This window comes from Vicugna pacos, chromosome 10, assembly GCF_048564905.1.
Source record: "Vicugna pacos chromosome 10, VicPac4, whole genome shotgun sequence".
Taxonomy (NCBI): Eukaryota; Metazoa; Chordata; class Mammalia; order Artiodactyla; family Camelidae; genus Vicugna; species Vicugna pacos.
The window spans coordinates 1,075,668-1,096,935 of NC_132996.1; positions in this window are offsets into that span (position 1 = coordinate 1,075,668).

Genomic DNA, 21,268 nt, shown 5'->3' on the forward strand with positions numbered 1-21,268 from the left:
TTTTGTTTAGGAGGATTTTTATTTTGGTAGTGTCTCAAAATATTCTTATGATAATAAATGTATTCCTTATGTGTTTTATCTTTGAAATTATTCTTAAAAATAATTTCTTATACTGGAATAAATCTCCTCTGTAGGTTTTTTTTAATCTCTAAGATGGAGATGATAATAGTACTTGTTAATGTAAGGGTAAGTTGAGTTAATAAGAACAAAGTGTTGTATTTGCTGTTATTAGTACTTTTTTATATTTACATCACTGTCTGTAAATTATCTTGTGGTCCTTATGAGAGGAATAGTATTTATTCTTTCTAGGTGATTGTCTGATTGTCTCAGGACAATTACTGAAGTCATACTTTTCTCTTTGATTTGAAATCCCACCTTTACAAAATACTTGTGTACACTAGAGTCTCTTTTTGAGCTCATGGTTCCCTTCTGTCAATCTGCCTTTCTTACTCCAGCACCATAACTTACATATTGTAAAAATTTATTTAATAATTGGCAGTCTGAATTTTTTTCATTCTTTTCTTCCATCCCAAATTTTCTTGTCTAGTATTATGATTTTATTATTCCTGAAGAATTCCAAAATATTTTGTTCAAGTTAAAAAAAATCAGATTGGAGTTGTCATGGGAGTTTTCAGTAAGTTTTGAATTATTCTGATGAGAACTTACATCTTTACAAAACTGCTTTCCTCCATGCAATTTGTTGATGTCTCTACATTCTCACCTCTTACTTTACCCCTCAGTACAGCCCTGAAGTTTCTCCATTTAGAACATGGGCATTATTTTTTAACTTATTCCAGATTATTGTTTATGTTTTTGTCAATTTTGTAAGTGAAAATTTTTTGCTATTATATTTTTAAACGCTTAAAACTGAAATTTAGAAAGGAAGATTCGGTTTGTAAATACTCACTTTGTATTTTGTCATTTAAAATTGTAAGTATTAAGTAGTTGTTTCAGAATCCTTTCTTTTTTGTTTTTAAAAATTTGTGTCGAAGATTCTCAAAATGTTCATAGCTAAGTAGTATAGGTGGGGAGACAGATGGAGAGAGGTAGTGTGGCTCATGTACAAACTGTGAGCAGTTTCATGGCTGCCTTTAGGCTGGAGAAACCACAGAAGAGCCCAGGTTAGACAAGGAATGGCTTTGTATGCACTTGAAAGCCAGCTTTCCTGCCTGTATGGTGAAGCCTGGTGGGCGTGGCAGGTAGATGATCAAGGTCTGATCAAGGTCATTTGCTGCACAGAGCGCTGTGTCTGTGAGAAATGGTGACCATTGCCATGGCAAATGCTTGGTGCCAGGAACAATGCAGGGGAGCTGGGGAGCCTGTGTTAAGGATTTTCCAGTCCTGGGAGTGGGAAGATCAGACTCTGCATTCAGATCTGAGTTTGAATTAATCCTCTTTAGTTTACTGGACCTCTGACTTTTGTCAAGTTATGCATCCTGTTTGAACTCCTGCTTTGTTGTCTCTCAAAACAGAAGAATTACAGCCTGCTGCTAGAGTGTTTGATCAGGGTAAATGATTTGTGTCTATAAGATGCCACGTACAGTCTCAAGCTCAGTGAGCAATGAGCTGTCCCCTCTTCTCCTGCAAATCAGTGCTCTATAAGTCATCAGCAGAAAGCGAGTCCCTAATTTGTATGTGGTGCAAGGAAGAACAAAACTAACGTCTTGCCTTTCCCTGGCAGTATTCTTAGTTCTTTGCTTCATGTACCTCTTTCCTCCTTCACTCTCCCCTTTCACCTCCTACACCAAGAGCCTGAGACTCTCTCAGAACACTAGATTCAAATTATTTAAATGGTGGCTCATTCCCATGAAATGACAGTGACTTAAAAAAACTGTACACATCCCAGAATTCATTGTATTTGATTTACACACACACACACGTGCACACACACACACACACACACATCAGGCTACCTCCCATTTGCTGAGGGAGAAGGGCCACTTTTTCTGAGTTTTCATTTACTCAGCGTGAGAGCAGTCTCTTAAGCAGAATTTCACCTGGCTTCGTGCATGGTTTTTTAAATTGGATTTCTGCTTTTTGTCCATAAAAATATTCTCCTATTAGAAGACAGGAAGTGGAGACATAGATATTCTGCTGAGATATTGGTGTTATCATATTTGAGTTTTAATGGACATAAGGCGGCATAGAGTCAGACATTATTATGGATGAGAATCCATGATGATGTAACTTAGACAAGAATCTGGGTCTCCTGCCATCGTGTCCACGCGGGTGAAGAGGCAACTGGGTGGGGGATGGCAGGGAACCTTCTTCCTTGAGTTCCAGGTTCTTGTTAGTTTTCATTGCTCAGCTGCCTTTAGTTTATGTCCATGAGGCCTCTCATGGGAAGGTCACTATGTCCTGAGAGACTGAGTTACTAATCAGCAGAAAGCTCTGGACCCACTCATATTTTCCAGAGTTTTTCTGCTGACCTGCTGACACTTTATATAAATGAGACCTAACAAACTACTGGATATAAAATCCTTATTGTTATCATTTGCCCTCGAGTTCCATAGGAATGGGGTGCTGTCTCAGGCTGTCTAAGGCTAGATCTGAACAAAGATAGGGTGATAGGCTCTGCTGCTGGACCCTCCCCAGTCAAATGGGATTTCCACCTTAGTTTTTAGAATCAGGTAGATGAGTTCAAATCTTGTCTTTACCAGTTATTAGCTTTGTGACCTTGGGGAAATAACTACTTTTTTGGTTCCAATTTTCTTTATCTGTAAATAAGTTCAGTATTTATTTTAGGGTTTTTGTTTTAGAATTGAATGTGCTAATTCCCTAATTTATTCCTAAAATACTGATCACATGGTTCTATGCTGGTGCCTTAGTAGTTGATTGCTAAGGGACTCAACAGTGAGAATGGGGGTGGAGCCCCCTGGATCATACAGCTTATATTCCAGGATATGCTTGTAAAAGACAAGATTGCAGTGGATTTTTAGTAAATGTCCATTCCTTTCCTAATCCCCATTGATTGTGTATATATCTTTATACTAATATATGAACAATTTTTTGCAGTTTAAATCTCTTTGTAGTATTTAAAGAATGTAGCTATAACAAAAATACGTGAAATAAAATAACTTGACTTTTATTTTCCTTTCAATAAGCAAAACAAAATAAAATAGAAAAGAAAAGAAAAAGTATTGAAGGAGTAGAAATAATTTTATTTCCGTGGAATCAACTCCCTATGTTAGGTTTTTCCATTGTGTTGTTCAACATCATATAAAATTGACAGGTTGTGACTTCAGTGTTGATAGCTAGGTGAGTATAGTTTCTTTTTGTGGTTGTCTTTGATGAATTATTTGCACTAGATCATAAATGATGTGCATGTTACATATTGGAAATGAGGAAACATTGGAGACATACTACCTCCAATGCAGTCATTTTGTTACTGAGTCCAAACTCGTTCTGCTTGCCACATGACAGGCCAATAAACCAGGAGATGAGGTGTTGGAGCAAGGAATAGTGACTTCACTTGCAATTCTGGCAGACCCAGAAAACGGCAGACTGATGTCCTGGAGAACTATCTTCCCCAAGTAAGAATTCAGTCTCCTTTTATACTAAAAAGGGGCGGGGTTGTGGTTGGTTGTTGCATACTTCTTGCTTTATGAATTGTTTGTCCTTTGAATCCGCTGTTCTTGCAGCTGTCCATGTGGATCAAATCATGGTACCCCTGTAAAACCTCCAAAAAAACAAAGGCTATTCTCTATTATGCAACTTGCCATCTCTACAGAAGTGCAGATGAGCTAACATTTTTAAAGATCAGGGCCAGGAGAATAGGCTTTCCTGCAGATTTCAGGCTAAAGGCAACTTTCTTTTTCAAATGGTGCAGAGCTACCAAGTCTGAGCCTAGGAAACAGGGCACAGGTTTAAACTCAAAGGAACAGATTTAACATAGGGTAAAAACTGTACATTTTATTACAATTCCGTTTCCAGCTTCATAGATAATATTAGTAAGAAATACGAGCAATTTTGTATTTTTGCTTCTTAATAACCGATAAGTGTACCAACTATATTTTGTGAGCAGGGATGCTGTGCAGGCATTGGGGTGACAGCAAACTCTTGTAGGGGGTGGCCGACCCTGCAACATCTCTGATGCCCCGTGAGTGTTGGTGAGGGTCCCCGTAGCCAGGGGCTCTCTTCAGGAACCAGCATATGGGCATTGACCTCTGGAGACCTCTTTTTCGGCTGCAGGAATTTTTTTCAGATATTGAGATTGAAAAATCATTCCAGCTGGGAATAATTAGGGAAAAAAACAAAAGGAAAAGGGTTTGGAGTAGAGTAGAAGAGTAGGACATAAGATCACGGAGCCTGAGTGCTTGACAGCGGGGCCTTGGGAGAGAGGGGAGCAGAGGTGGGGAGGGGCCTGGCTCCAGAACCAGCTCCTGTAATTGCCCCCGCACGCAAGCCACATAGCTTTAAATTGGCCTGGGCCACCTCTCTGGGCTGGATATCACCCTGGGCAGAACCGTGGTATCTGTAAAGTAAAATGACTTCACAACTATTGCACAGAGCTGCAGGTGTAAGAGAGCCTAAGCCTGTCTCAGAGTGCAGGGGACAAGCGGAAAGGAATGGCAAAATTTCCACTGACAATTGAAATTTTGTTAAATAGCCTGCTACAGTTGTTTGCATCACTTGAATGAATGCAGGCATATTTCTGTGGGCATTTATAGGTTCACTGAACCCCACCAGCCCCTCTTGCCCCCATCGGAGATGGGCTTTCTCAAGCACAGTGCCCCTCCTGCTTGGGTGGAAAACGCTGCTGGTCCTTGCCTGGGGCCGGGCTGCTGCAGGGCACTGAATCCCCGAGGCACGGCCTGTGAGACACGACAGGAACATCTCTGCTCTTGACTGGGTGCCTCCGTTTCCCCTGCAGTGTAAAAATGCCGATGACTGAGTTAGAAGCATGCTTCCAAGCTGTCCATGTCCTTGGCATCCAGAAGCGGAGCCTGGAAGCTTTCGAATTTATCCAGAATGCGGTTTACATTCACCTTCAGCAGGTGAGTGTATGTCCTTACACAAGTGGAGGAATTACTGCAGTTTTCCTGGAACTTTCTCACTACAAGTCCATTTGATTTTTCTGTGCTAGGATTCAGTATGGCCTGCTAAAAACTCTGGAGTGAGATCTTGAAACCCTGATGAAGAGCATTATTTATTTCATTTCTCTATATGATACTCTTTTACTTTTAAAATTCAGAATTTTTGGTTGTTTCAAAAATTTTTGGGGGGGTTGGAGAATCATGTTTGCTCTTACCATCTTTGCAACCTGTTGCTTTGTGCCTCTCACCTGTCTTCTGTCACTTGTGAGGCGGTTCCATTTGTGACCCTGTCCGGGTTGTTCATGTTATAAAACATAAAGCCTGTAAAAGTACAGTCCCTTTTCCTCCGAAGACATTCCACAAATACTCCTTTAACCTGGGTGTGGTTTTAAGAAGACAGAATCTTTAGAACATGTCCTTGCAGGTTGCTAGTGCAAAATCCCAAAATCAATAGTCTAGCTCAACATCTAAAATCTTTCTAATTTACCTTGGAATTGTATGGATAATTGAAGCAGTTTGCTAAGAACTCAGACCAGGTTTAGAATACAGGCTGGTGTAGCTCAGCAGGTCCTCCCAAGCTGATGCTCTGCCAGAGGGCGGGGCCGAGGGGAGAGGGCGGGGCCGAGGGGAGAGGGCGGGTCCTGCCCTCCCTGAGGTGACAATTTCATGGCAAAGACTTTCACCTGGTGAAGAACTTGGAGTTTCTTCTAAGAAGAGTGGGTCTGAAAAGAGTCCAAAAAGCGCGGGAGTGACAAAGTCCCATTTGTCTCAAGTAGGGGAGAGTGGCTGTGGGGCCACGTAGGAGACTCGTGAGTCCAGGTGGGCAGTGTTGGTGGCTTCCACTTGAGCGGTGGGACGGTCAGTGTTTAAAAGCGAACATATTGAAGGCATGTTTAGATGGTAAAAAGGAAAGGATGAAGGCTGTCTGTGAATGTAGGATGGAGTAAGGCCCAGGTTTCTGGGTGGATTAATGAGGTAAATGATGGTCCTTCTGTGCTCTGAGGAGGGAAAGCTGCAGAGGGAGTTCTGCGGAAAACTGATGAGTTCAGCTGTGGGTAAAGTGAAAGGTTGTTAGATGTGTGTTCTGGGAGCTCAGGTGAGAGCCAGTAGTGAGTAGGGGGAGGTGAGAGGGACTTTCAAATAATTTTGTATTGTGAACATACAAATAAGTATGAGTAATGACACATTTAAAACCTCTATATTCTGGATTTAAAGCCCAGTAACATTTTGCTATACTGACTGCAGAGGTTCTTAATATTTTTTAATAGAAATAAGTAGAAACAAAATAGTGGAGTTAGTGAGCATCTTAGAGTAGATGTGTGTCCTTGTATGTATTTTTATACCTCATCTGTTTATAACCATAATCTACAAAAAGTTATCTTGCTTAGCATAAGAGTTAAACACAGGGACGTGACACACATTGTTGGGGGTTGAAGCTGATCTTCTCGGGCAAATTATGGACCCTCTCTTTGCCTTAGTTGCATCGTCTGTGACTGCCCCAGGGCCCCTCATCACAGCTGATTTCCTAGAGTAGATGTTGGGAGGGAGGCTGCTGAAGGGAGTAAGAGGTGGCAACTGCTAGGGATATTGAAGAGAGACAAAAACAGATTAAAGCCGATAAGCTGAGTACAAATACCCTCTAAATAGAAGGAATCCCGCAGTGTTTTGAGCCGCTTATCATAAGGGAAAGAAAATCACGTGGATCCAAAGCTCTTGAGCATATGAATATTGTGGGTGGGAGGGTGTCATTATAAAAGTGTTGAGAAAAGGCCTCTTTGTTTTCCTTGACATTACCAGTAAGGATGGGGAGCAGAAGCGAAACCCTCTGCTTCACAGTTGAAGGTGCTGTTTTGTGCGAAACTGACCAAAGTTTGGAAACCAGTCATCAGCGATGCTGGCAAATGAAGATGCTTCTGGATTGGGTGGGGCACTTGCTGTGACTTCCAGGTGACCTGCTGGCTGGGGGCTGTGTGGCGGGCAGTAGTTTTGCAGGGTTGCCCGGGCATAATCCCTGGCTCTGATGCTGCTGGTCTGATTAACAGACCTGGGCGCACACTGTCCTAATGGGGCAGCTCGGGATGTGGCCCTGCCGTGCTGAGAGCGAGAAGACGGCTCCCCTGAGGAGGTGTCCCTGCGGAGAGTGGAAATGTACTCCTGCAGGGGAGGAAGAGCCTCTGAGCAGCGGGCCGGATGCACAGGCAAGACCAGCATGAGCACTGATGTTTCCGGGAGCCGGAAGTCATACAGTGGCCCAAACGGCCTTGTTCCTGAGAGACTGGAGGGAATAGATGCTGAAAAGGCAGGCTAGGGTCAGACCCTGTGGTGGGTTATGAGTGACAGGAGAGGATTGTTCAGGCAGGCATGAGACAACCCTGTGGGCGTCCCAGCTGGGGCGTCACGCCGAAGGGAAGAGCAGAGTTATAGACTTTGCCACTTATTAGCTGTGTGACTTTAAGCAATATCACCCCACCTCTCTCTATATATATCTTCATCTGTAAAGTGACACAGTGACAAGGTCGTGTCATCAGAAGTATTAGCTTAGCTCTGATCCTCTTTGTCGACTCCTGTCAGTGCTTCCCTGCAAGGTTCTGCAACGGCTGCTTTTACTCTGAGACAGGAGGGCGTAGAGGGACACTGTAATACCCGAGGGCAGGAAGGGGTTGCTTTAAAAGCAGACATGTAACAGCCTGCAGCTGCAGACCTGCAGGCAGTTTGGTTGACGGTCCTTGAGAGGACATTGGAGGCCTTAGCGTCGTCTTAAGTCTTGTTTCCCCTTGGGGACCGGATTTGCCTTTGGGGATTGATGTTGAAGATTTGAGCTTCTGCAAAGCTGTTTTCAGAGATGGGTATATACGTAAAATATCATATAAAATAAAATGATTTATTTAACGAGTGCGAATTTGTAGCTGTTAGGAACAGCTCTGTTGGCCTGGTCTCCACGGGGGACACCAAGGGTCAGCAGAGCGTGCAGGAGGGCAGGCAGCCTGCAGTGCTTCTGCGGGGTGTTCTCCCCAGCAGGGCGCTCTGCTGAGTTGAGTCTTCTACGAGTTTTGTTGCCAGAGGAGCAGACAGCAAATTAATGAGTTCTAGAGGGATTGTATAATGACAGGAAGAAATAGGAACCCGGAGATTTACCGGACTAAAACACGCTTTGGTTCCTGATTCAGTGTGTTCCATTACAGAATTGATGAGTTGTGTCTATTCTGGAACGTCATTGAAATAAACGTTCAGCCTATATGTTAAGGGCTTTGTTTTATTTGGCTGGAGGACTCGAGCCGGGATGACAGCCTCTCAGATCACTCTGAGGGACTGCTCCCAAGAGGTAGGGGAGGAGCTAGGATATATAGAAGCTTACAACAAAGACCAGGTAATTGGAACAATAAAACATTGCTTGTTATCTAAAGAAAACCAGATATCTCAAGTTCAAGTATTTACTGCTTTTCTATGTATGGTGAGAAGCAAACATTTGGGTCATTGAATTCATTCCTTTGGCAAGCCCCTGGTTATCTAGGGCCAGTATCCTGTCCTTTCTTACTCTGAGTCTGCTCAGAGGGCACCACTGTGAGTGGCTGAGAGGCCGGGCTGTTGGCATGTACTCGCTGGGGGTTGGCAGCAGCCGCTGATGACTCGGATTCAGCATTCTTTGTTTACTGTCATGGTTGCAGTATTTTCATGCACATTGTAGTATTTTCATTCACAGTGCTCCCACTTGGTCCTAAATTCGACCAATATTTTGAGAGAAATTTCATGACCAATTTTGTCCCACGGTGCTAGGATGGCTCATTCCTAGTTCAGGTGAAGAATCTTCTGAGTTGCCATTCAAGGTGTTAGTTTTTTTTGTCAGGCCCTGTTGATACTAAAAGTTCTCTGGATCACCTGTCTTACTAGTCTATTATGATACAGAAAGTGTTTACCCATCTTTGCTCATTCCCATACCTAGAATCACACTATTATATTTATTTTATTCAGGGTTATAAATTTTATCTGTTTCTTCAAGATGTTTAGCCATCATCAATCTTGTGGGCCTAGTTACACATTGGGAATTGTAACAGACAACAATTTTATAAAATAGACAGGATATAAGTAATACAGCTAGTAACGTTAATAAAGTCACGAGTAAGAATTTAATAGTCGAGAAGTTGTATTTTTGGGTTAAAATTTTGCTTGTGTTTCTGAGTTTGATCCTATGAGAAAGTTCATATTTATGGTCAGGGTCAGAGCAGGTATTAATTGGCCAGTTGAAATCTCCCACCTTGTAAGATCAACAGTGGCCTAAACAGAACTATAAATTCTTTTTAGAATAACGTTTCTGAGGGCTATCTAGTTAGAGCCTTGGAGTAGGGAAACCCACCAAGGTAACACAGAAGTACTAGACATAGGTAATTTATCATAAACTTAACAAGTGGAGTAGTTCATAATCAAAGGTTGGAGAAATTATCAAAGTAATTGGTATACAGTCCTGGTCCGGTGTCTTGGGTCAGCAGTCTAGCTCAGATGTCGTCTTCTTCTCATCCTGGTCTGGTAGATTTTTCTCCATTTGGGCATTGTTTTCAGGGGAGCAGCACTCGATAGGCCAGTGCAGTGCAGGGGATGTTTCAGATAGGAAATGAATCGGAGACTCCGTTTCCTTCAGCTTTGGTGTGTATGGTCTGGTAAAGAGTACCTGAAAAAGGGTCCTTCCATTCAGGTTGGAGACAGTTCTTTAAGTCATGCCTGTTGCAGTATGTATAACCCCTGGCTGCAGGTCATGGGGCATTGGAACTTTACCCAAGGATAGATTTCTGAGCTTCAGAAACAAACCTAGAGTATCTTTTTCATAATTCAATTAAACCGTACAGTAATGTGACATAACAGCAAGGAATGATCTGGGAAGTGTCTTAGTAAATATGGACCTCAATTAACAAAACTAGAATTTAATATCCACTAAAATATAATTTATTTTCTCTCTTAAGTTACCCTCAGTTTTCTCAAATATAGCCAAATCAAGATTAATTTTTTACAACTTAAGTCTGATTATTTGGTCATATAGGCTTTTTTAAATTGGCTGTGTTGGAAGTTTTAATACGGAGTCTCAGGGTAGAATGTTAAGGTTTGCTAAGGCCAAGAAAGCCACGTCAAGGCTTTTCATGGGTTTCTGCCTTACAGAATTAGATAAATTCTTTTCTCTTTAAAATCCTTAAAATATCTTTATACTTCTATATCTGTTAGGAGATGATCTCCCTAATTTGTTTGATAGAGCCACTGGGGACCTAAGTGTTTTTAGTCTCTTGAGGGATCAGATAGAGAGAAAAGATAAGTGTTCCAAGTGTGATTACATAGGTATAATTTATCAAATTGCTGTGAACCATAACTAGCTTAAGGAGAAGAGATTCTTTACGTCTGGGAAACAGGTTAAAAGCCAGTAGTATTTCAAACAATATCAAAAATTATAACCATATTCAACAGGTTAATCAGTCCCATGTAACTAATTCTTTTAATGAGAGTTTTCATTAGAACTTTGAAATTTCTTACCCAGTTTAGTTCAGTGCTGTAGTTTGAAATTTATTAGAAATCAGTAAATCTCCTTGAAGAGAAAGCATTTTGCAAAACCATCAGAAGAAAACAATTAACTGTCTATAAATGACAAAAGATTTAAGAGCATGGTTAAACACCGTTACACTATAATCAATAAAGAAACCTGTTCACTATACCCATAATTATCACTGGTAACATTTCAGATATGCCAGAATTTTAGGGAGTCCATGTAATTTCTACAATACCTATATTAATAATATTTCTCATTCAATATAACCTTAGAAGTTTTATGATTCATTTGACAATTCCATGTTATTTAAAATGCCAAATGAAACTTTATAGTTAAAAATCTCTCTTTGGGATGTTTCAGGGGCCTTCTGTAGCATCCCAAACTTAACTGGAGATTAAAAGAATTTTAATTAATTAAATTAATTTTTATTTAATTAATTAGAATTTTATATTTGGGGAGCTTTTTGAAAGATTTCAGAACACTTGATCAGATAAACATATAGATCACTGTAAAGTAGTACTAATTCATTAACAAGAAAATATGTCAAAGGTAAAGGCAGAACAGATCAGCTAAGTGGTATAAGAAGTTTTACAATCTGTTACTGAAGGTGGATTAATATTTTAAGAAAATTTTTTCCTCTTAACAGAGAGAAAACCAAATCTAATCTTGTTCCAGCTAACTTCTAAGATTCATTTACGTTGCCCAATTTGATTCTAAACTTAGCCAATTCTGACCACGTACCAAACTTTCCTCAGGGTTCCTTTTCCACAAGCCTTCCACAGCTTTCTATACTTATATTAGTGTGTCCCTTATTTTGTCTTCCATTCAGAGGTAACCAGCTTCAGGAGAAAGTCACTATTTTTCATTAACAAAGTATTATTCCATTCTTACATCTTCCTTTACGCATTTATATTACTTTCCTAGGATACTGAGATCATTCCCTTACTAATAGAGACTATTTCAGTGTGGCACCAACCATTTATTAATATTTCTATATACCTTTAGTTTCACTGTAAGAGGAAGTCAAATGTTAAGTAATTCGTATTTCAATGTTATTTTATCTGAAAATGGCATAGCTATTTAATAAAATCTTGTCATTTAACTTAATTTAGCACACCACTAGAATTTAAAGATACCAAACACTTAGAGATTATCTTAAACATACATTTTAAAAATATATTTTAAATATTTACCCAAAGCTCTCATCTCATTTGCATTTAATTTAATTAAAATTTTACCACAGCACATTACTTTTATTTTTTTTTTTGACAAATCTGCAACAGATATAACAGGATCTTATTTGACTTTCATTAAACCTAGGTACAGTAAAGGTATTATACATAATATTGATGACTTTAAAGATGTCTATATTAATTAGAACATACTTAAACTAAACAATATCAAATATTATCTTAATATTGAATATTTTCCATTTCACATGACGCTGAAAGTCAATTTGTTCAGTTTATTTTAAAAATACTTAATGTTTAAGCTCTTATATTTTTACGTCAATTAAGCAGAGCTCTATGACTTTGAATTTTTTTTCTTTAGCAGTAGAAATATCTCACTTCTATAATGTGTACACAGGCTTATAATCAGAAAAATGCTAGAGATCTCATAGCTTCACTTTAAAACTTACTTATAAGATAGGTATAATAATAGTTGGAGTAAGCTGAATTTGCTTGCTCAAATCACTAAGGCTTACTATTTATGAAACAGACAGTTAAAATTTCTTCACAAAGGCTGAAGGACCCTTCAGAGTTCTGAGTTCTAATATGCCAAAAATTTCTTGGCCTTAAGGTTTATTTCGTTGAGCTAATTAGACTCAGTCCTAGGTCACTGTTTGTTGTATTTATATTTCTGATGTGCAAGACAAAGACACTGTCTTCCAGGTCCCCAGAGAACTGCTCTCTCACCCATGCCGTATTTTATCTCCTTAAATGGCATTTTTGTATCAGTGAGAAGAGCTGTAAACAAAGAATTCCATGTTTTAAAACATTAAGGCTTACTTAAATATGTCTTCCAAAACTTGCATAAGGCATTTAGTAAGATCTCTTTTCCTTGTGTTATAAGTTAAACCCAGGGTAAACCTGTATTTTTTTATTAGCCACTCAAATTAGTTTTTAGTTTTACATTATATTGGACGGCTTATGTAACTATATTGGTTTATTTTAATTTGTTCAATTAATATTTTCAGAGGGACAGATATGTGCCTAGCCTTATAGTACCAAGAAGGGGAAGTGTTTTTCCTCTTAAACATATGTATCCCACAACATAAGCAAAAGTTTTGTATAAAGACCATTTAAATATACCAATTTCACAAACTTTTATCTCAATTTTATTAAATCTTATACCTTTAATTTTTATATTTATTAAGTTTAATCAATAATTCTTATTTCTAGAAGGAGTGCCAGAAACCTTTTTTTGTGTGTGTGTGCATTGTATATAATTTTATAGAAGTCTCTAGGATGCCCAAGTTTCAGCCAAAGAGCTTAGGCACTTCTCAGTTTTTAATTTCATTAATTGGTCTGTTATCCCAATTATTGATCAAGTATTTCAGTCTATATATACATATATTTCAAACTGTGGTAAGTAAAATGGGCTTGTTTGAACTTTAGTCTTGGGGGGGAGTAGGTGAACTCTTTGGCCCTTTTTTTTTTAACTTTACGTTGTGTAGTATCAAAACCCTGTATGTAAATCCAAAAATGTCCATTTTATGTATTTGATTCAAAATAACCATATAAAAATATTTATCCTTTTGGGATAAGCCACTTAATTTTTTTTCGACATTTTTACAATCATTTTTCCAGTTATTCAACCTAATTAACATTAATAATTCTAAGTTTTTATTAGCATATCTAGAAACAGTTATTAGAAAGGAAAAACACAAACGTAGCTTTTCAAACCAGTTTTATTTTTTTAACTAAGTTCTTAGGTTAACCATTAGATATATTTTTCTACATTTAAACTTGATTTTAATAGAAACCATAAAACAACTGTTTATAATGAGATATCTTTAAACTTTCACCAATTAAAAAGTTTTCCAAATTAAAAAATCCATCATATGGCCGTCAATTTATATACAAATATAATATATATATAGTGATTTTAAACCAATAAGATGAAGAGGCCCTTCCACATGAGAGTCGGGGTGTTGCCTAAATAAAATTCAAAGGTTTACTCTCCAAAAGCTAAATGCCTTTGTGGTCCAGGCTGATGCAACAAAGTTTAAGATGGCAAAATATCTGAAAATTGGTACAATCAAAGAATTGCTTAGAATCCCAATTTATTTGCGTGGCCACCATATGTACACAATACTTGAAACTTTTGTATGGTGGAGTCCAAGGTTTCCTTTAAAAAATAAACTAAACATACATATACATACATACACACACTTAAAACACCCAGAGAAAGATAAAACATTTACATTTCAAGGACACAGGAAGAGAAATCCAAGTTACCCCTAAAGGGGATTTTGTTTTTATAAGTTCAGAATGCCAAAAAATGTTTTTATCAGGCTTGGTTAGTTATTTTCAGAGTGAGCTTTTTTTTTCTTATTCCCAATTAATGTTGTAAATTTTGTATGTACATAAACCTGGCTGGGGTAATAGTTGGAGACTGGCAATCTGTCATTTCTTTTTCTTTTCTTTTCTGTTCTTTATTTTTTTTTTGAAAGTTCTATTCCCCATTGTAAGGTCGGGTTCTCAGAATAAATCTGCTAGTAAGATTTCCCACAGGGACAACTCTGTGTCATGAAGTCTTTGTGTCTACCACTCCTGGAAGATTCTCTGTCACCCGAGAAAGCTGTTACCAGCCAGGAGGATGGTCCGAATTTTGGAGTTGAAAGTTTCCTCATAAGAGTTTTACTTTTATCCTGAAAAATTCAATGTAGGTAACCAAATTGAGGAAAATATTAGACCAGCCTCTTACCTAACCACTCAGTCCTGAACCCAGTGTCTTTCAACTTGGACTCACTCAGGATGTCTCCACTGGGTGAGTATTTTCCTCATATGTTTCCACCAGCCCCACTTTGGACATATCCTCAAGGTGGATATTTCCTGTTATCTTTCAACCAGGCCCCACCCAATATGTCTCCACTGGGTGGGTAATTCACCTCAGGTTCTTTCAACTGGAGGGCCACGTACCTGGATACACCGCCAGATAAACTTAGGATCATCAACCAATATGTGAGATCCGAGAACCAAGAGAGACTCACCCAAATTCATCTGGACTCCCCGAGGAGGTGGATGGGCACAAAGGGCCACTGCTGGTACCAAGGCTCCGGTTACTTGGAGAGTTCAGGTGGAGAGAAATCTGCTCTGGTGCTTCATGGTGTCCAAAACTGTTGACTGAAATACATGTGCAGCCTAAAAGTTAAGAGTTATGTTTCATTTGGCGGGAGGACTCGAGCCGGGATGACAGCCTGTCAGAACTCTCTGAGGGACTGCTCCCAAGAGGTTGAGGCAGAGCTAGGATATATTACAACAAAGACCAGGTTGTTGGAACAATAAAAGATTGCTTGTTATCTAAAGAAAGCCAGGTATCTCAAGTTCAAGAATTTAGTAAAATAGACAGGATATAAATAATACAGCTAGTAACGTTAATAAAGTCACGAGTAAGAATTTAATAGTCGAGAAGTTGTATTTTTGGGTTAAAATTTTGCTTGTGTTTCTGAGTTTGATCCTATGAGAAAGTTCATATTTATGGTCAGGGTCAGAGCAGGTATTAATTGGCCAGTTGAAATCTCCCACCTTGTAAGATCAACAGTGGCCTAAACAGAACTATAAATTCTTTTTAGAATAACGTTTCTGAGGGCTATCTAGTTAGAGCCTTGGAGTAGGGAAACCCACCAAGGTAACACAGAAGTACTAGACATAGGTAATTTATCATAAACTTAACAATTGGAGTAGTTCATAATCAAAGGTTGGAGAAATTATCAAAGTAATTGGTATACAGTCCTGGTCCGGTGTCTTGGGTCAGCAGTCTAGCTCAGATGTCGTCTTCTTCTCATCCTGGTATGGAAGCTTTTTCTCCATTTGGGCATTGTTTTAAGGTGAGCAGCGCTCTATAGGCCAGTGCACTGCAGGGGCTGTTTCAGATAGGAAATGAATCCGAGACTCCGTTTCCGTCAGCTTTGGTGTGTATGGTCTAGTTAAGAGTATCTGAAAAAGGGTCTTTCCATTCAGGTTGGAGACAGTTCTTTAAGTCATGCCTGTTGCAGTATGTACAATCCCCTGGCTGCAGGTCATGGGGCATTGGAATTTTACCCAAGGATAGATTACTGAGCTTCAGAATCAAACCTAGAGTATTCTTTTCATAATTCAATTAAACTGTACAGCAGTGTGACATAACAGCAAGGAATGATCTGGGAAGTGTCTTAGTAAATATGGACCTCAATTAACAAAACTAGAATTTAATATCGACTAAAATATAATTTTTTTCTCTAAAGTTACCCTCAGTTTTCTCAAATATAGCCAAATCAAGATTAATTTCTTTACAAATTAAATCTGATTATTTGATCATATAGGCTTTTTAAATTGACTGTGTTGGAAGTTTTAATACGGAGTCTCAGGGTAGAATGTTAATAAGGTATTCTAAGGCCAAGAAAGCCACGTCAAGGCTTTTCATGGATTTTTGCCTTACAGATTTAGGTAAATTCTTTTCTCTTTAAAATCCTTAAAATACCTTTATACTCCTATATCTCTTAGGAGATGATCTACCTAATTTGTCTGATAGAGCCACTGGGGACCTAAGTATTTTTAGTCTTTTGAGGGATCAGACAGAGAGAAAAGATTAGTGTTCCAAGTGTGATTACATAGGCATAATTTATCAAATTGCTGTGAACCATAACTAGCTTAAGGAGAAGAGATTCTTTACGTCTGGGAAACAGGTTAAAAGGCAGTAGTATTTCAAACAATATCAAAAATTATAACCATATTCAGCAGGTTAATCAGTCCCATGTAACTAATTCTTTTAATGAGAGTTTTCATTAGAACTTTAAAATTTCTTACCCAGTTTAGTTCAGTGCTGTAGTTTGAAATTTATTAGAAATCAGTAAATCTCCTTGAAGAGAAAGCATTTTGCAAAACCATCAGAAGAAAACAATTAACTGTCTATAAATGACAAAAGATTTAAGAGCATGGTTAAACACCGTTACACTATAATCAATAAAGAAACCTGTTCACTATACCCATAATTATCACTGGTAACATTTCAGATAAACCAGAATTTTAGGGAGTCCATATAATTTCTACAATACCTATATTAATAATATTTCTCATTCAATATAACCTTAGAAGTTTTATGATTCATTTGACAATTCCATGTTATTTAAAATGCCAAATGAAACTTTATAGTTAAAAATCTCTCTTTGGGATGTTTCAGGGGCCTTCTGTAGCATCCCAAACTTAACTGGAGATTAAAAGAATTTTAATTAATTAAATTAATTTTTATTTAATTAATTAGAATTTTATATTTGGGGAGCTTTTTGAAAGATTTCAGAACACTTGATCAGATAAACATATAGATCACTGTAAAGTAGTACTAATTCATTAACAAGAAAATACGTCAAAGGTAAAGGCAGAACAGATCAGCTAAGTGGTATAAGAAGTTTTACAATCTGTTACTGAAGGTGGATTAATATTTTAAGAAAATTTTTTCCTCTTAACAGAGAGAAAACCAAATCTAATCTTGTTCCAGCTAACTTCTAAGATTCATTTACGTTGCCCAATTTGATTCTAAACTTAGCCAATTCTGACCACGTACCAAACTTTCCTCAGGGTTCCTTTTCCACAAGCCTTCCACAGCTTTCTATACTTATATTAGTGTGTCCCTTATTTTGTCTTCCATTCAGAGGTAACCAGCTTCAGGAGAAAGTCACTATTTTTCATTAACAAAGTATTATTCCATTCTTACATCTTCCTTTACGCATTTATATTACTTTCCTAGGATACTGAGATCATTCCCTTACTAATAGAGACTATTTCTGTGTGACACCAACCATTTATTAATATTTCTAAACACCTTTAGTTTCACTGTAAGAGGAAGTTAAATGTTAAGTAATTCATATTTCAATCATTTTATCTGAAAATGGCATAGATATTTAATAAAATCTTGTCATTTAACTTAATTTAGCACAACTCTAGAATTTAAAGATATCAAACATTTAGAGATTATTTTAAGCATACATTTTAAAAATATATTTTAAATATTTACCCAAAGCTCTCATCTCATTTGCATTTAATTTACTTAAAATTTTACCACAGCACATTACTGTTATTTTTTTTTGACAAATCTGCAACAGATATAACAGGATCTTATTTGACTTTCATTAAACCTAGGTACAGTAAAGGTATTATAGTTAAGATGGATGATTTTAAAGATGTCTATATTTATTAGAACATACTTAAACTAAACAATATCAAATATTACCTTAATATTGAATATTTTCCAATTCACATGACACTGAAAGTCAATTTGTTAAGTTTTTATTTTAAAAATACTTAATTTTTAAGCTCTTATATTTTTACATCAATTAAGCAGAGCTCTTTGACTTCGAAATTTTTTTTTTTTAGCAGTAGAAATATCTCACTTCTATAATCTGTATGCAGGCTTATAAACAGACAAAAGCTAGAGATCTCATAGCTTCACTTTAAAACTTACTTATATTTATAATAATAGTTGGAGTAAGCTGAATTTGCTTGCTCAAATCACTAAGGCTTACTATTTATGAAACAGATAATTAAGATTTCCTCACAAAGTCTGAAGGACCCGTCAGAGTTCTGAGTTCTAAAATGCCAAAAATTTCATGGCCTCAAGTTTTATTTCGTTGAGCTAATTAGGCTCAGTCCTAGGTCACTGTTTGTTGTATTTATATTTCTGATCTGCAAGACAAAGACACTCTCTTCCAGGTCCCCAGATAACTGCTCTGTCACCCAGACCCAATTTTATCTCCTTAATTGGCATTTTTCTATCAGTGAGAAGAGCTGTAAACAAAGAATTCCATGTTTTAAAACTAAGGTTTTCTTTATTTTGTCTTCCAAAGCTTGCATAAGACATTTATTAAGGTCTCTTTTCCTTGAGTTATAAGTTAAACCCAGGGTAAACCTATATTTTTTTTTAGCTACTCAAATTACTTTTTAGATTTACGTTATATTGGACGTCTCAAGTAACTATATTGGTTTCCTTTAATTTGTTCAATTAATATTTTCAGAGGGATAGACATGTGCCCAGCCTTATAATACCAAGAAGGGGAAGCGTTTTTCCACTGAAACATATCTATCCCAAAACATAAGCAAAAGGTTTATATAAAGACCATCTAAATATACCAATTTCACAAACTTTTATCTCAATTTTATTAAATCTTATACCTTTAATTTTTATATTTATTAAGTTTAATCAATAATTCTTATTTCTAGAAGGAGTGACAGAAACCTTTTTTTTGTGGGTGTACATTGTATATAATTTTATAGAAGTCTCTAGGATGCCCAAGTTTCAGCCAAAGAGCTTAGGCCCTTCTCGATTTTTAATTTCATTAATTGGTCTGTTGTCCCAATCCTTGATCAAGTATTTCAGTCTACATATAAATATATTTTAAACTGTGGTAAATAAAACGGACTTGTTTGAACTTTAATGTTGGGGGGGAGTAGGTGAACTCTTTGGCCCTTTTTTTTTAACTTTACGTAGTGTAGTATCAAAACCCTGTATGTAAATCCAAAAATGTCCATTTTATTTATCTCATTCAAAATAACCATACAAAAATATTTATCCTTTTGGGATAAGCCACTTATCTGTTTTTTTGACATTTTTACAATCCTTTTTCCAGTTATTCAACCTAATTAACATTAATTATACTAAGTTTTTATTAGCATCTCTAGAAACATTTATCAGAAAGGAAAAACAAAAATGTAGCTTTTCAAACCAGTTATATTTTTATATCTGAGTTCTTAGGTTAACCATTAGATATATTTTTCTGCATTTAAACTTTATTTTAATAGGTACCAATAAAACAGCCGTTTATAATGAGATCTCTTTAAACTTTCACCAATTAAAAAGTTTTTCCAAATTAAAAAATCCATCATATGGCCATCAATTTATATGTATATAAATATATATATATATATATATATATATATAGTGATTTTAAATCAATAAGATGAAGAGGCCCTTCCACATGAGAGTCGGGGTGTTGCCTAAATAAAATTCAAAGGTTTACTCTCCAAAAGCTTAAAGCCTTCGTGGTCCAGGCTGATGCAACAAAGTTTAAGATGGCAAAATATCTGAAAATTGGTACAATCAAAGAATTGCTTAGAATCCCAATTTATTTGCGTGGCCACCGTATGTACACAATACTTGAAACTTTTGTATGGCAGAGTCCAAGGTTTCCTTTAAAAACTTAACTAAACATATATATACTTACATGCACACACTTAAAACATCCAGAGAAAGATAAAACGTTTACATTTCAAGGACACAGGAAGAGAAATCCAAGTTCCCACTAAAGGGGATTTTGTTTTTATAAGTTCAGAATGCCAAAAAATGTTTTTATCAGGCCTGGTTATTTCCAGAGTGAGTTTTTTTTTTTTCTTATTCCCGATTAATGTTGTAAGTTTTGTATGTACATAAATCTGGCTGGGGTTTTACTTGGAGACTGGCAATCTGTCATTTCTTTTTCTTTTCTTTTCTGTTCTTTATTTTTTTTTTTTGAAAGTTCTATTCCCCATTGAAAGGTCGGGTTCTCAGAATAAATTTGCTAGTAAGATTTCCCACAGGGACAACTCTGTGGCATGAAGTCTTTGTGTCTACCACTCCTGGAAGATTCCCTGTCACCCGAGAATGCTGTTACCAGCCAGGAGGATGGTCCAAAATTTGGAGTTGAAAGTTTCCTCATAAGAGTTTTACTTTTATCCTGAAAAATTCAATGGAGGTAACCAAATTGAGGAAAACATTAGACCAGCCTCTTACCTAACCACTCAGTCCTGAACCCAGTGTCTTTCAACTTGGACCCACTCGGGATGTCTCCACTGGGTGGGTAATTCACCTCAGTTTCTTTCAACTGGAGGGCCACGTGCCTGGATACACCGCCAGATAAAACTTAGGATCATCAACCAATATGTGAGATCTGAGAACCAGGAGAGACTCAGCCAAATTCATCTGGACCCCCCGAGGAGGTGGATGAGCACAAAGGGCCACTGCTGGTACCAAGGCTCTGGTTACTTGGAGAGTTCAGGTGGAGAGAAATCTGCTGTGGTGCTTCATGGTGTCCAAAACTGTTGACTGAAATAAACGTGCAGCCTAAAAGTTAAGAGTTATGTTTTATTTGGCGGGAGGACTCGAGCCAGGATGACCGTCTCTCAGAACTCTCTGAGGGACTGCTCCCAAGAGGTTGAGGAAGAGCTAGGATATATAGGAGCTTTACAACAAAGACCAGGTTGTTGGAACAATAAAAGTTTACTTGTTATCTAAAGAAAGCCAGGTATCTCAAGTTCAAGAATTTAGTGATTTTGTATGAATGGGAGGAAGCAAATATTAGGACTCACTGAATTCATTTTTTAGACAAGCACCTAGCTATCTTGGGCCAGTAGCCCGTCCTTTCTTATTCTGAGTCTGCTCAGAGGGCACCATTGTGAGTTGCTGCAGTGGCTGGGCTGCAGGCCTGTCCTCGCCGGGGAGTGGCGGAAGCCTTTAATGACTTGGTATCAGTATTCTT